Here is a 12,324-nt window from a genome sequence, read left to right on the forward strand (position 1 = left end):
ACCTGCCTTCAGTAGGTGGGAGAACTGAAGTAGGAGTTCGATCCCCACATTGGAGCAATTGTCTGAGTCAGAGGAGAAACATTTAAGGCTGAGAGTGAAACAGCTGGCCTGTGGCAGCCTAAATGGAATGAGAATCAGACAGTTCTTGCTGCAGCCATGCATACCCTGGACAGGGATGCAGATCCCCTGGAAGGTGCAGCGGCTGGGAGCTAGAGTTTAGGGATTGTGGAGCAATCCCAGGGTGAGGGCTGATGTTGACTGCAGACAGAGGCATCGAGGGGATGTGAGGGAGAAGATTGTGGAAGCCATGGAAGCAAGGTGATATAGCTGAGTCATGCATAGGAGGTGGAGCCATCACCATAGCCTCTTTCTCCCCACAGGCCAGCATTGGCAGCTGAACAATAAAGAGGTTGGCCCATCAAAAGCCTGACAGACTAAACTACAGAGGACGCCACCCAGGGTGTCCCTTTAAGTGCCTGAAGTGCTGATGTTCTGAGTAGGACCCCAGCCAAGAGGACCCCACTATGTGCCTGACTTGCTAAACAACAAAGAAGGACCCTATACAAGAGAGCTCTCTAAGTGCCTGAATGGTCATAGCTACAGAGAAAGACTGGCCAAAGAGGCCTTCTGATCACCAGCTACAATAGACTCAAGAAAAGACTCTGATAGGGCCATAACTCTTGTGGTGAAGGCAGTCCGTGTCCCTGCACACTTCGCATCACCAGGGTACCTGCAAGTCAAACAACTGCCCCAACTTTATGCTCAACCCTCACTGGGACAGAGCTGCCACAGACAAAAATGTCTTGCATCTTTGCACATAGTGTCTCTTCAGTCATGTCCAACTCTTTGTGACCCTGTAGACTATGGCCTGCCAGGCATCTCTGTCAGGGGGCTTCTCCAGGCAAAAATACTGGAGCGTGATGGCCAATACTGGTTGCCATACCCTTCTATAGCACTATATTTCCTGCTGCCCTAATTGCCAATTTCTCTGTGTACCTGGTGCTCCCAGAACCTCTGTGACCCAAGAAGCTGCAGCACCTCCACACCTGGCCCTCACAGGGACAAACTCAACTCCTCCAGGGCAGTCTCAGGAGCAAACCCCAGTGGACAATCCATATGCATAGGTGGACATAAAACCACAATTGAAACACAGGGGTAGCATGGCTAAGGAAGAAAACCCAGAACCTTCCCACCAGATGTACAAGCTGTAGATTAAATCCACCCAATCAACTAGGCAGACTCTGTGTCTACAGAATATATAAAAGGCCATTGAGAGCTCCCACAAAAGATAATAAACTAGTTCTGATAGCTGTGGACACTGTAGGCAAGAATACACAGAAGTAGAACCAGATTAGAATCTGAGTTGCTCCCACAGCAGGTCCAGAGATCAGCAAAGGGTTGGAGAGCAACCTAGGGAGGTGAGGTGGACTGTGACTCCCACAGAGGGAAAGGACTCTGACAGCAATAACTCAAAAAAAGCATTTATAATTCTTATGTTTTGACTTGTTCTATAGATTCTTTTGGATTTTTCTTTTTTTTCTTCCATATTTCCACCCCCGCCCCCCCCCGCCATTGTAGTTGTCAATTTTATTGGCACTATGAAATCCAGCTACACTTTTGAGCTTTTTTTCCTCAGTCACATTTTTTATTGTTGTTATAAATTCTGCCTCTATGTTGGACGTTTGCAGTTCTGTGGAATTTTCTTTTTTTCTTTTTTCCTCTTTTTTAAAATTTTAATTATTGATTTTTTTAACCTATTATACTTTTTCAACATTTATTTGCTTGCCTTTCCTACTGTTCTTTTCCCCTTGAAGTTAATCTTTAATGTATATCCATCTTCTTTCTCTGCTTCTATTTAACTTTGCATATCTATTCTTTCTTTCTTTTCTTTCCTCTTGACATATATGTTAGTTTTATTTTCCTTGCTTTATTCCCCACTTGGCATCTTGATTTAGTTTTGTTTTTCCACTTTGTGCTTTAGTTAGTTTTGTTCTCAACTGGTTTATATAATTTTTGATTTCTTTTGTTCTCTGGGTCAATCTACTGTATATTATTTTTGTTGGACTGTTTTGACTTTGCTCATGGGTGTATATGTATATGTGTATATTCCATTATTTTAAATTATTATTTGCTTGATTTTGCAACTGCCATTTGGGGTTTATCTTTGGCTTCTCATTTTTGGGTATTTGTTTTAGTCTCACTTAATGCCATAATAAACCACTTGTGGAATCTTTGTTCCTGAGCAGAGATCAAGCCCTGAGCCTTTGGAGTGGGAACACTGACTCCAAGACTCTAGACTACCAGAGAACTAACCCTAGGGAGTGTCAAATAGTGAGAACTCACACAAAGGATACTTTAATACAAGACCTGGCATCAGCCAACCACCAGTAGCACCCTTTGCAGGATACCTCTTCTAAAAAACAAATCAAAAATATAAATACCATCATCAGCAGACAGGATTACCACCTCACTCAGCCTTGTCCATCAGAGGAAAAACAAACAAACAAACAAACAAACTCAGCACAAATCTCACCCTATACAAAGCTCACACAAACCAATGGACCAAAGTTAGAAGGGCAGAAACCAAAAGGAAGAAAGAATTCAACCCTGAAGCCTGGAAAAAGGGAACCTCAAAAACAATAAGTTAAAAAAATAATAATGAAAAAGTAGAGAAATACTACACAAATCAAGGAACAAACTAGAAACACAGAAATCCAAATAAATGAAGAGGAAATAGGCAAATTACCTGAAAAAGAATTCAGAATAATGATAATAAAAATGATCAAAACCCTTGAAAACAAAATGGAGAAAATGAAAGAATCAATTAACAAAGACCTAGAAGAATTAAAGAATAAACATACAGGGGCAAACAATACAATAACTGAAATTAAAAATACCCTAGAAGGAATCAATAGCAGAATATCTGAAGCAGAAGAACGAATCAGTGAGCTGGAAGTTAAAATGGAAATAACTTCTGAAAATAAATAAATAAAGTAGAAAATAAATAAAGTAGAATAAAGCAGAATAAAGTAAAAAGAACGAAAAAAAACTGAGGATAATCTCAGAGACCTCTGGGACAATATCAAAGGCACTAACATTTGAATTATAGAAGAAGAAGAGGAAAAGAAAGGGTATGAGAAAATTTTTGAAGAGATTATAGTTGAAAATTCCCCCAACAGGGAAAAGGAAATAGTTAATCAAGCCCAAGAGGTACAAAGAGTCCCATACAGGATAAACCCAAGGATAAACATGTCAAGATACATACTAATCAAACTAACAAAGATTAAACACAAAGAAAGAATATTAAAAGCAGCAGGGGAAAAGCAACAAGTGACATGTGCCTAACCCCATGTGCTTAACAGCTGATCTTTCAGCAGAAATTCTGCAGGCCAGGAGGGAATGGCTGGATATATTTAAAGTACTTAAAGGGAAAAAAAAAAAAAAATCTAGAACCAAGATTACTGTATCCAGCCAGGATCTCATTCAAAATTGATGGAGAAATAAAAAGTTTTAAGACAAGCAAAAGTAAAGAGAATTCAATACCACCAAACCAGCTTTACAACAAATGTTAAAGGGACTTATATAGTCAAGAAATACAAGAGAAGAAAAAAAAAAAAAATCTACAAAATCAACCCCAGACAACTAAGAAAATGGCAATAGGAACATCTATATCAATAATTACTTTAAGTGTAAATGGATTAAATGCTCCAACCAAAAGACACAGACTGGAAGAAACATTTATATGCTGTCTACAATAAACACACTTCAGACCTAAAGACAAATATAGACTGAAAATGAGAGGACAGAAAATACATTCCATGCAAATGGGAAGCCTGGAGTAAACCTGAAAGAAAATCTGGAGTAGCAATCCTCATATCAGACAAAATAGACCTCAAATTAAAGAAGCTTATAAGAGATAAGGAAGGACACTACGTAATGATCAAGGGATCAATCCAAGAGGAAGACATAATGATTTTAAATATCATAATGATTTTAAATATCACCCAACATTGGAACACCTCAGTACTTAAGACAAACACTAACAGACACAAAAAGAGAAATTGACAGGAACAGAATAATAGTAGGAGACCCTACTCACACCAATGAACAGATCATCAAAACAGAATATTAATAAGGAAACACAAGTCTTATATGATACGTTAGATGAGATGGATCTCATTGATATCTTCAGGACATTCCATCCAAATGCAGAAGAATACAACTTCTCAAGTGCACATGGAACATTCTCCAGGATAGACCACATCTTGGGTCACAAATCAAACCTCAGTAAATTTAAGAAAATTGAAATCATATCAAGCATATTTGACCACAAGTCTAGATATCAATTACAAGGAAAAAAACAAAAACAAAAACTGTAAGAAACACAAACACATGAAGATTAAACAACATGTTTCTAAACAACCAACAGGTTACTGTAGAAATCAAAAGGGAAATAAAAAAATTTCTAGAAAGAAATGACAATGAAAACACGACAACTCAAAACCTATGGGATACAGCAAAAGCAGTTCTAAGAGGGAAGTTTATAGCAATACAATCCTACCTCAAGAAACAGAAAAACATCAAATAGACAACCTAACTTTACACATAAAACAACTGGAAAAAAAAGAATAAAAGAACCCCAGAATTAGCAGAAGGAAAGAAATCATAAAGATTCAAGCAGAAGTAAATGAAATGAAACAATAATAAAGATTAATAAAACTAAAAGCTGATTCTTTGAGGAGATAAACAAAATTGACAAACCTTTAGCCAGACTCATCAAGAAAAAAGAGAGAGAATAATCAAATCGATAAAATTAGAAATTTAAAAGGAGAGGTTACAACAGATAATGCAGAAATGCAAAGGATTACAAGTGACTATTATGAACAGCTATATGGCAATAAAATGGATAACCTGGAAGAAATGGATAGATTATTTAAAAAGTTCAATCTTCCAAGACTGAACCAGGAAGAAAAAGAAATTATGAACACCCAATTACAAGCACTGAAATTGAACTTGTGATAAAAAATCTCCCAAGAAAAAAAAGCCCAGGACCAAATGGCTCCACAGGAGAATTCTATCAGACATTTAGAGATGAGCTAATGCCTATTGTTCTAAAACTCTTTCAAACAATTGCAGAGGAAGAACACTTCCAAACTCATTCTATGAGGCCACCATCACATTGATACCAAAATCAGACTAAGACAACACAAAAAAAGAAAACCGCAGGCCAATATCACTGATGAACATAGATGCAAATATCCTTACCAAAATTTTAACAAACATAATTCAGCAACACATCAAAAAGCTCATACACCATGATTAAATTGGGTTTATTTCAGGGTTGCAAGGCTTCTTCAATATATGCAGGTCGAACAATGTGATACAGCATATTAACAAATTGAAAGATATAAACCATATGATAATCTCATTAGATGCAGAAAAAGCCTTTGAAAAAATTCAGCACCCACTTATGATTAAAACTCTTCAAAAAATGGGCATAAAAGGAAGCTACCTCAACATAGTAAAGGCCATATATGATAAGCCTACAGCAAACATTATTCTCAATAATGAAAATCTGAAAGCATTCCCCACTAAGAACAGGAACAAGACAAATGTGTCCACTTTCAACACTATTATTCAACAGAGTTATGGAAGCCCTAGCTACAGCAATCAGAGAAGAAAAATAAATAAGGAATCCAGATTGGAAAAGAAGTAAAGCTCTCACTGTTTCCAGATGACATGATACTGTACAAAGAAAACCCTAAGTTAGTATCAGAAAATTACTAGAGCTAATTAGTTCATTTAGCAAAGTTACAGCATACAAAATCAATACACAGAAATCAATTTTCTATATACTGACAATGTACTGACAATGTACTGACAGTACAATGTACTGACAATCACTATTCTATATACTGACAATATACTGACAGCATTTCTATATACTGACAATGAAAAATCAGAAAGAGAAATTAAGGAATCAATCCCATTCACCACTGCAACAAAAAATAATTAAATATCTAGGTATAAATTACCTAAGGAGATAAAAAAAAAAAAAGAAAAAAGAAAAAAACTGTAGACAGAAAATTATAAGACACTTCATGGGAAATAGATGAATAGATGGGGAAACAGTGGAAAAAGTGTCAGACTTTATTTTTGGGAGCTCCAAAATCGCTTCAGATGGTGATTGCAGCCATGAAATTAAAAGACACTTACTCCTTGGAAGAAAAGTTATGACCAACCTAGATAGCATATTCAAAAGCAGAAACATTACCTTGCCAACAAAGGTCCATCTAGTCAAGGCTATGGTTTTTCCAATGGTCATGTATGGATGTGAGAGTTGGACTGTGAAGAAAGCTGAGTGCTGAAGAATTGATGCTTTTGAACTGTGGTGTTGGAGAAGACTCTTGAGAGTCCCTTGGACTGCAAGGAGATTCAACCAGTCCATTCTGAAGGAGATCAGCCCTGGGTGTTCTTTAGAAGGAATGATGCTAGAGCTGAAACTCCAGTACTTTGGCTACTTGATGCAAAGAGTTGACTCATTGGAAAAGACTCTGATGCTGGGAGGGATTGGGGGCAGGAGGAGAAGGGGATGACAGAGGATGAGATAGCTGGATAGCATCACCAACCTGATGGACGTGAGTCTGAGTGAACTACGGAAGTTGGTGATGCACAGGGAGGCCTGGCGTGCTGCAATTCATGGGGTCGCAAAGAGTCGGACACGACTCAGAGACTCAGAAATGAACTGAACTGAACTGAATGAAAGGAATCAAAGGTGACATAAACAGATGGAGAGATATTCCATGTTCCTGGGTAGGAAGAATCAATATTGTGAAAATGACTCTACTACCAAACACAATCTACAGATTCATTGTGATCCCTATCAAATTACCAGTGACATTTTGCACAGAACTAGAACAAAATATTTCACAATTTATCAGTTCAGTTCAGTCACTCAGTCATGTCTGACTCTTTGTGACCCCATGGACTGTAGCACACCAGGCCTTCCTGTGCATCACCAACTCCTGGAGTTTACTCAAATTCATGTCCTTTGAGTCAGTGATGCCATCCAACCATCTCATCCTCTGTTGTCCCCTTCTCCTCCTGCCTTCAATCTTTCCCAGCATCAGGGTCTTTTCAAATGAGTCAGTTCTTCTCATCATGTTGCCAAAGTATTGGAGTTTCAGCTTCAACATCAGTGCTTCCAATGAACACCCAGGACTGATCTTTAGTATGGACTGTTGGATCTCCTTGCAGTCCAAGGGACTCTCAAGAGTCTTCTCCAACACCACAGTTCAAAAGCTTCAATTCTTTGGTGCTCAACTGTCTTTACAGTCCAACTCTCACATCCATATTGAAACACAAAAGACCCCGAATAGTCAAAGCAATCTTTAAAAAGAAGAATGGAGCTGGAGGAATCAACCTTCCTGACTTCAGATTATACTACAAAGCTACAATCATCAAGTCAGTATGGTACTGACACAGAACAGAAATATAGACTAAGGGAACAAGATAGAAAGGCCAGAAATAAACCCATGCACCTATGGATACCTTACTTTTGATAAAGGAGGCAAACATATACAATGAGGCAAGACAGCCTCTTCAATAAATGGTGATGGGAAAACTGGACTGCAACATGTAAAAGAATGAAATTAGAACACTTTCTAACACCATACACAAAGATAAACTCAAAATGGATTAAAGACCTAAATGTAAGACCGGAAACTATACAACTCTTAGAGGAAAACATAGGAAGAACGCTTTATGACTTAAATCAAAACAAGATCCTCTATGATCCATTTCCTAGAGTAAAGGAAATAAAACCCAAAGTAAACAATTGGGACCTGATTAAACTTAAAAGCTTTTGCACACCAAAGGAAACTATAAGCAAGACGAAAAGACAGCCCTCAGAGTGGGAGAAAATAATAGCAAATGAAACAACTGACAAAGGATTAATGTCCAAAATATACAAGCAACTCATACAACTCAGTACCAGAAACACAAACAACTCAATCAAATTAGGGAAAAAACCTAAACAGACATTTCTCCGAAGAAGACATACAGATGAAAAAAACATGAAAAGATGATCAACATCACTCATTGTTAGAGAAATGCAAATCAAAACTACAATGAGATATTATATCTCCTCACACCAGTCAGAGTGGCCATCATCAAAAGATCTACAAACAATACATGATGGAGAGGGTGTGGAGAAAAGGGAACACTCTTGCATTGTTCATAAGAATGTAAATTGATACAGCCACTATGGAAGATGGTATGGAGATTCCTTTAAAAACTAGGAATAAAACTACCATATGACCCAGCAATCCCACTCCTAGGCATATACTCTGAGGAAACCAAAATTGAAAAAGACACATATATTACATTTTGCATTGCAGCATTATTTACAATTCCTAGAACATGGGAGCAACCTAGATGCCCACTGACAGATGAATGGATCAAGAAGTTATGGTACATATCCACAATGTAATATTACTCAGCAATAAAAAGGAACATATTTGAGTTAGTTCTAATAAGGTGGATAAACCTAGAACCTATCATACAGAGTGAAGTATGTCACAAAGAGAAAGATAAATATTGTGTTCTAATGTATATATACGGAATCTAGAAAAATGGTACTGAAGAATTTGTTTACAGAGCACCAATTGAGAAGCAGACATAGAGAACACACTAATGGACATGGGGAGAGGGGAAGAGGTGGTGATGTGTATGGAAAGAGTAACATGGAAATTTACATTACCATTTGTAAAATAGCCAATGGGAATTTGCTGTATGGCTCAGGAAACTCAAACAGGGGCTCTGTATCTACCTAGAGGGGTGGGATGGGGAGAAAGATGGTAGGGAAGTTTTTGTTTGTTTGTTTGTTTTTAACTTTACTATGTGTATCTATGACTGATTCATGTCGTGGTTTGACAGAAAACAGCAAAAGTTTCTAAAGAAATTATCCTTCCATAAAAAAATAAATTTAAAAACAAAGAATCACATTAACTTTTCCTCAGAATTTATGCAAACAAGAAGAGAGCAAGATCACATATTTAAATGTTAAGAGGAAAAACAAAACAAACAACCTAGAATTTGGAACACTGTGAAATAATTTTTCGTGTTAAGAAGAAGAAAGACTTATTCAAACAAACTCTGAAGGAACTGGTTGTCAGTGGACCATTCTATGAGGACAGCATTACCCTAATACCAAAACTAAGATAAGACGCTACTGCTGCTGCTAAGTCGCTTCAGTCGTGTCCGAATCTGTGCGACCCCATGGACTGCAGCCTACCAGGCTTCTCCGTCCATGAGATTCTCCAGTCAAGAACACTGGAGTGGGTTGCCATTTCCTTCTCCAATGCATGAAAGTGGAAAGTGAAAGTGAAGTCGCTCAGTCGTGTCTGAGTCTTAGCGACCCCATGGACTGCAGGCTCCTACCAGGCTCCTCCATCCATGGGATTTTCCAGGCAACAGTACTGGAGTGGGGTGCCATTGCCTTCTCCAAGATAAGATACTACATACAATGAAAACGTTGAAGGAGTATCTATCATAAGCATAGCTATAAAAATCCTCAACAGAATAGCAACAAGTCAAATATGACTATTTATAAAAAGAAGTGACCAAGTGGGATTTATCCCATATGAGGATGTTTTAACATTGAAAAATCAATGTGATTCATCACACTAACAAACTATAAAAGAATATTACTTAGCACTAAAAGAAGTGACCTATCAAGTGATGAAAAAAAAAAAAAAAAAACAGAAAACATAAATGTTAATTTATAAGTGAAAGAAGCTAATCAGAAAAGGCTACATACTGTATGACTCCAACCATATGACATTCTAGAAAAGACAAAATTGTGGAAACAGTAAAAATATCAGTGGTTGCCAGGGATTTGGGAGAGGTGGGCAAGGGATGAGTAGGTTGAAGCACAGGGAGTTTTTAGAGGTATAAAACTTCTCTCTATGATAGTATGAAGATGGATTCATGTTGTTATACAATTGTTAATGACATGACATAAAATGCAAAATACCAGATATGAACTCTAATGTAAACCATGAACTTTGGGCGATTATGTCAATGGAGGTTCATCAGTTGTAACAAATCTACCACTCCAGTGGGGGATGCCAATAATGGGGGCAGCTAGGAGTGTGAAGGGTCAGGATATATATGGGAAATGTCTGTAACTTCTTAATTTGTTTTCTGAACCTAAAATTTCTTTTAAAAAATACTCTTTAGAATTAAAAATAAAGACCACAATTTTAATCTATTTTTTTCTATCTTGGTATGACATACCATATTTAAGTTCATACATACATATAACATCATAATTTGAAATATGCCAGTAACTTAATACATGTTCTATTAGTAAATCTACACTATTTTGGATCATTAAATTTGGGATTTTATTTAGAAATCTTTTACCTTCTGGTAACTTATATGCAGAGTACATCATGCAGAATGCTGGGCTGGATGAAGCACAAGCTGGGATCAAGATGCCCAGGAGAAATATCAATAACCTCAGATATCCAGATGATACCACCCCTATGGCAGAAAGTGAAGAGGAACTAAAGAGCCTCTTGATGAAAGTAAAAGAGGGGGGTGAAAAAGTTGGCTTAAAGCTTAACATTCAGAAAACTAAGATCATGGCATCTGGTCCCATCACTTCATGGCAGATATCATCACTTCATGGCAGATAGATAGGGGAACAATGGAAACAATGACAGACTTTATTTTTTTGGTCTCAAAAATCACTGCAGCTAGTGACTACAGCCTTGAAATTAAAAGACACTTGCTTCTTGGAAGAAAAGCTATGACCAACCTAGACAGCATAGTTAAAAGCAGAGACATTACTTTGCCAACAAAGGTCTGTCTAGTCAAAGCTATGTTTGTTTGTTTTTTTTCAGTAGTCATGGAGTATAAAGAAATCTGAGTGCCAAAGAATTGATACTTTTGAACTGTGGTGTTGGAGAAGACTCTTGAGAGTCCCTTGGACTGCAAGGAGACCCAACCATTCAATCCTAGAGAAAATCAGTCCTGAATATTCATTGGAAGGACTGATGTTGAAGTGGAAAATCCAATATTTTGGCCACCTGATGCTAAGAATAAACTCATTGGAAAAGACTCTGATGCTAGGAATGATTGAAGGTGGGAGGAGAAGGGGATGACAGAGGATGAGATGGTTGGATGGCATCACCAACTCAATGGACATGAGTTTGAGTAAGATCTGGGAGTTCGTGATGGACACGGAAGCCTGGTGTGCTTCAATCCATGGGGTCACAAAGTGTTCAACATGACTGAATTACTGAACTGAACTAATTATTAAATCAGATGTAGTGATAAAGAATCCTCCTGCCAAACAGGAGACTTGAGTTTGATCTCTGGATCATCTCCTGGAGTAGGAAATGGCAACCTGCTTAAGTATTCTTGCCTGGAAAATTCCATGGACAGAGGAGCCGAGAAGGCTACATAGTCTTTGGGGTTACAAAAAGTCAGTCACAACTAAGCAACTGAGCATACATACACAAGTCTAGCTTTCAGTGCTATTTTGAAAATAATAGTGGCATGTTAGTGACTGGGACATGAGCTGTCTTTCCTAACTATTTGGGTTAAGGTGAAGATTAATGTTTTAATCTTCATGTGTCATATTTGTGAGGTAAAGTGAATAGTCAAGTGTTTCTGGGGGTTTTCCTGGCTCAAGAATTATATATATGTAGAGATGGAGGTAGTGAGATAGCTTCTAATAAGAGCTAAAGATACTGATGATTAAAGATCATGAGGACATAGGTTTTACATCAATATGAGCATCAGTGTATATAAACTGAAAAATTAAAATGTTTACTTTACTATTGTTGTTCAGTCACTCAGTCATGTCTGACTCTTTGTGACCCCATAGATTGCAGCATGCCAGGCTTCCCTGTCCTTCACCATCTCCCATAACTTGCTCAATCTCATGTCCGTTGAGTCAGTGATACTATCCAACCATCTCGTCCTCTGTCCCCTTCTCCACCTGCTTTCTATCTTTCCCAGCATCAGGGTCCTTTCCAATGAGTTAGTTCTTCACCTCAGGTGGCCAAAGTATTGGAGCTTCAGCTTCAGCATCAGTCCTTCCAATGAATATTTAAGGTTGATTTCCTTCATGAGTGACAGGTCTATTTTACTTTAGACTTTTCTTTAACACATCATAGTTCAAGGGCTTACTGAATCACACATTTGTTGGAAATGTAAAAGATGTTCACCATCCAGGTTTACTATCTATGAAGGCTTTTGCTTTATTTTCTCCCTCTCCATTCCCTTCTCCAACCAGGACCTTTATTTTAC

Source organism: Bos indicus x Bos taurus, chromosome 6 (assembly GCF_003369695.1).
Source record: "Bos indicus x Bos taurus breed Angus x Brahman F1 hybrid chromosome 6, Bos_hybrid_MaternalHap_v2.0, whole genome shotgun sequence".
In the NCBI taxonomy this organism is placed as follows: Eukaryota; Metazoa; Chordata; class Mammalia; order Artiodactyla; family Bovidae; genus Bos; species Bos indicus x Bos taurus.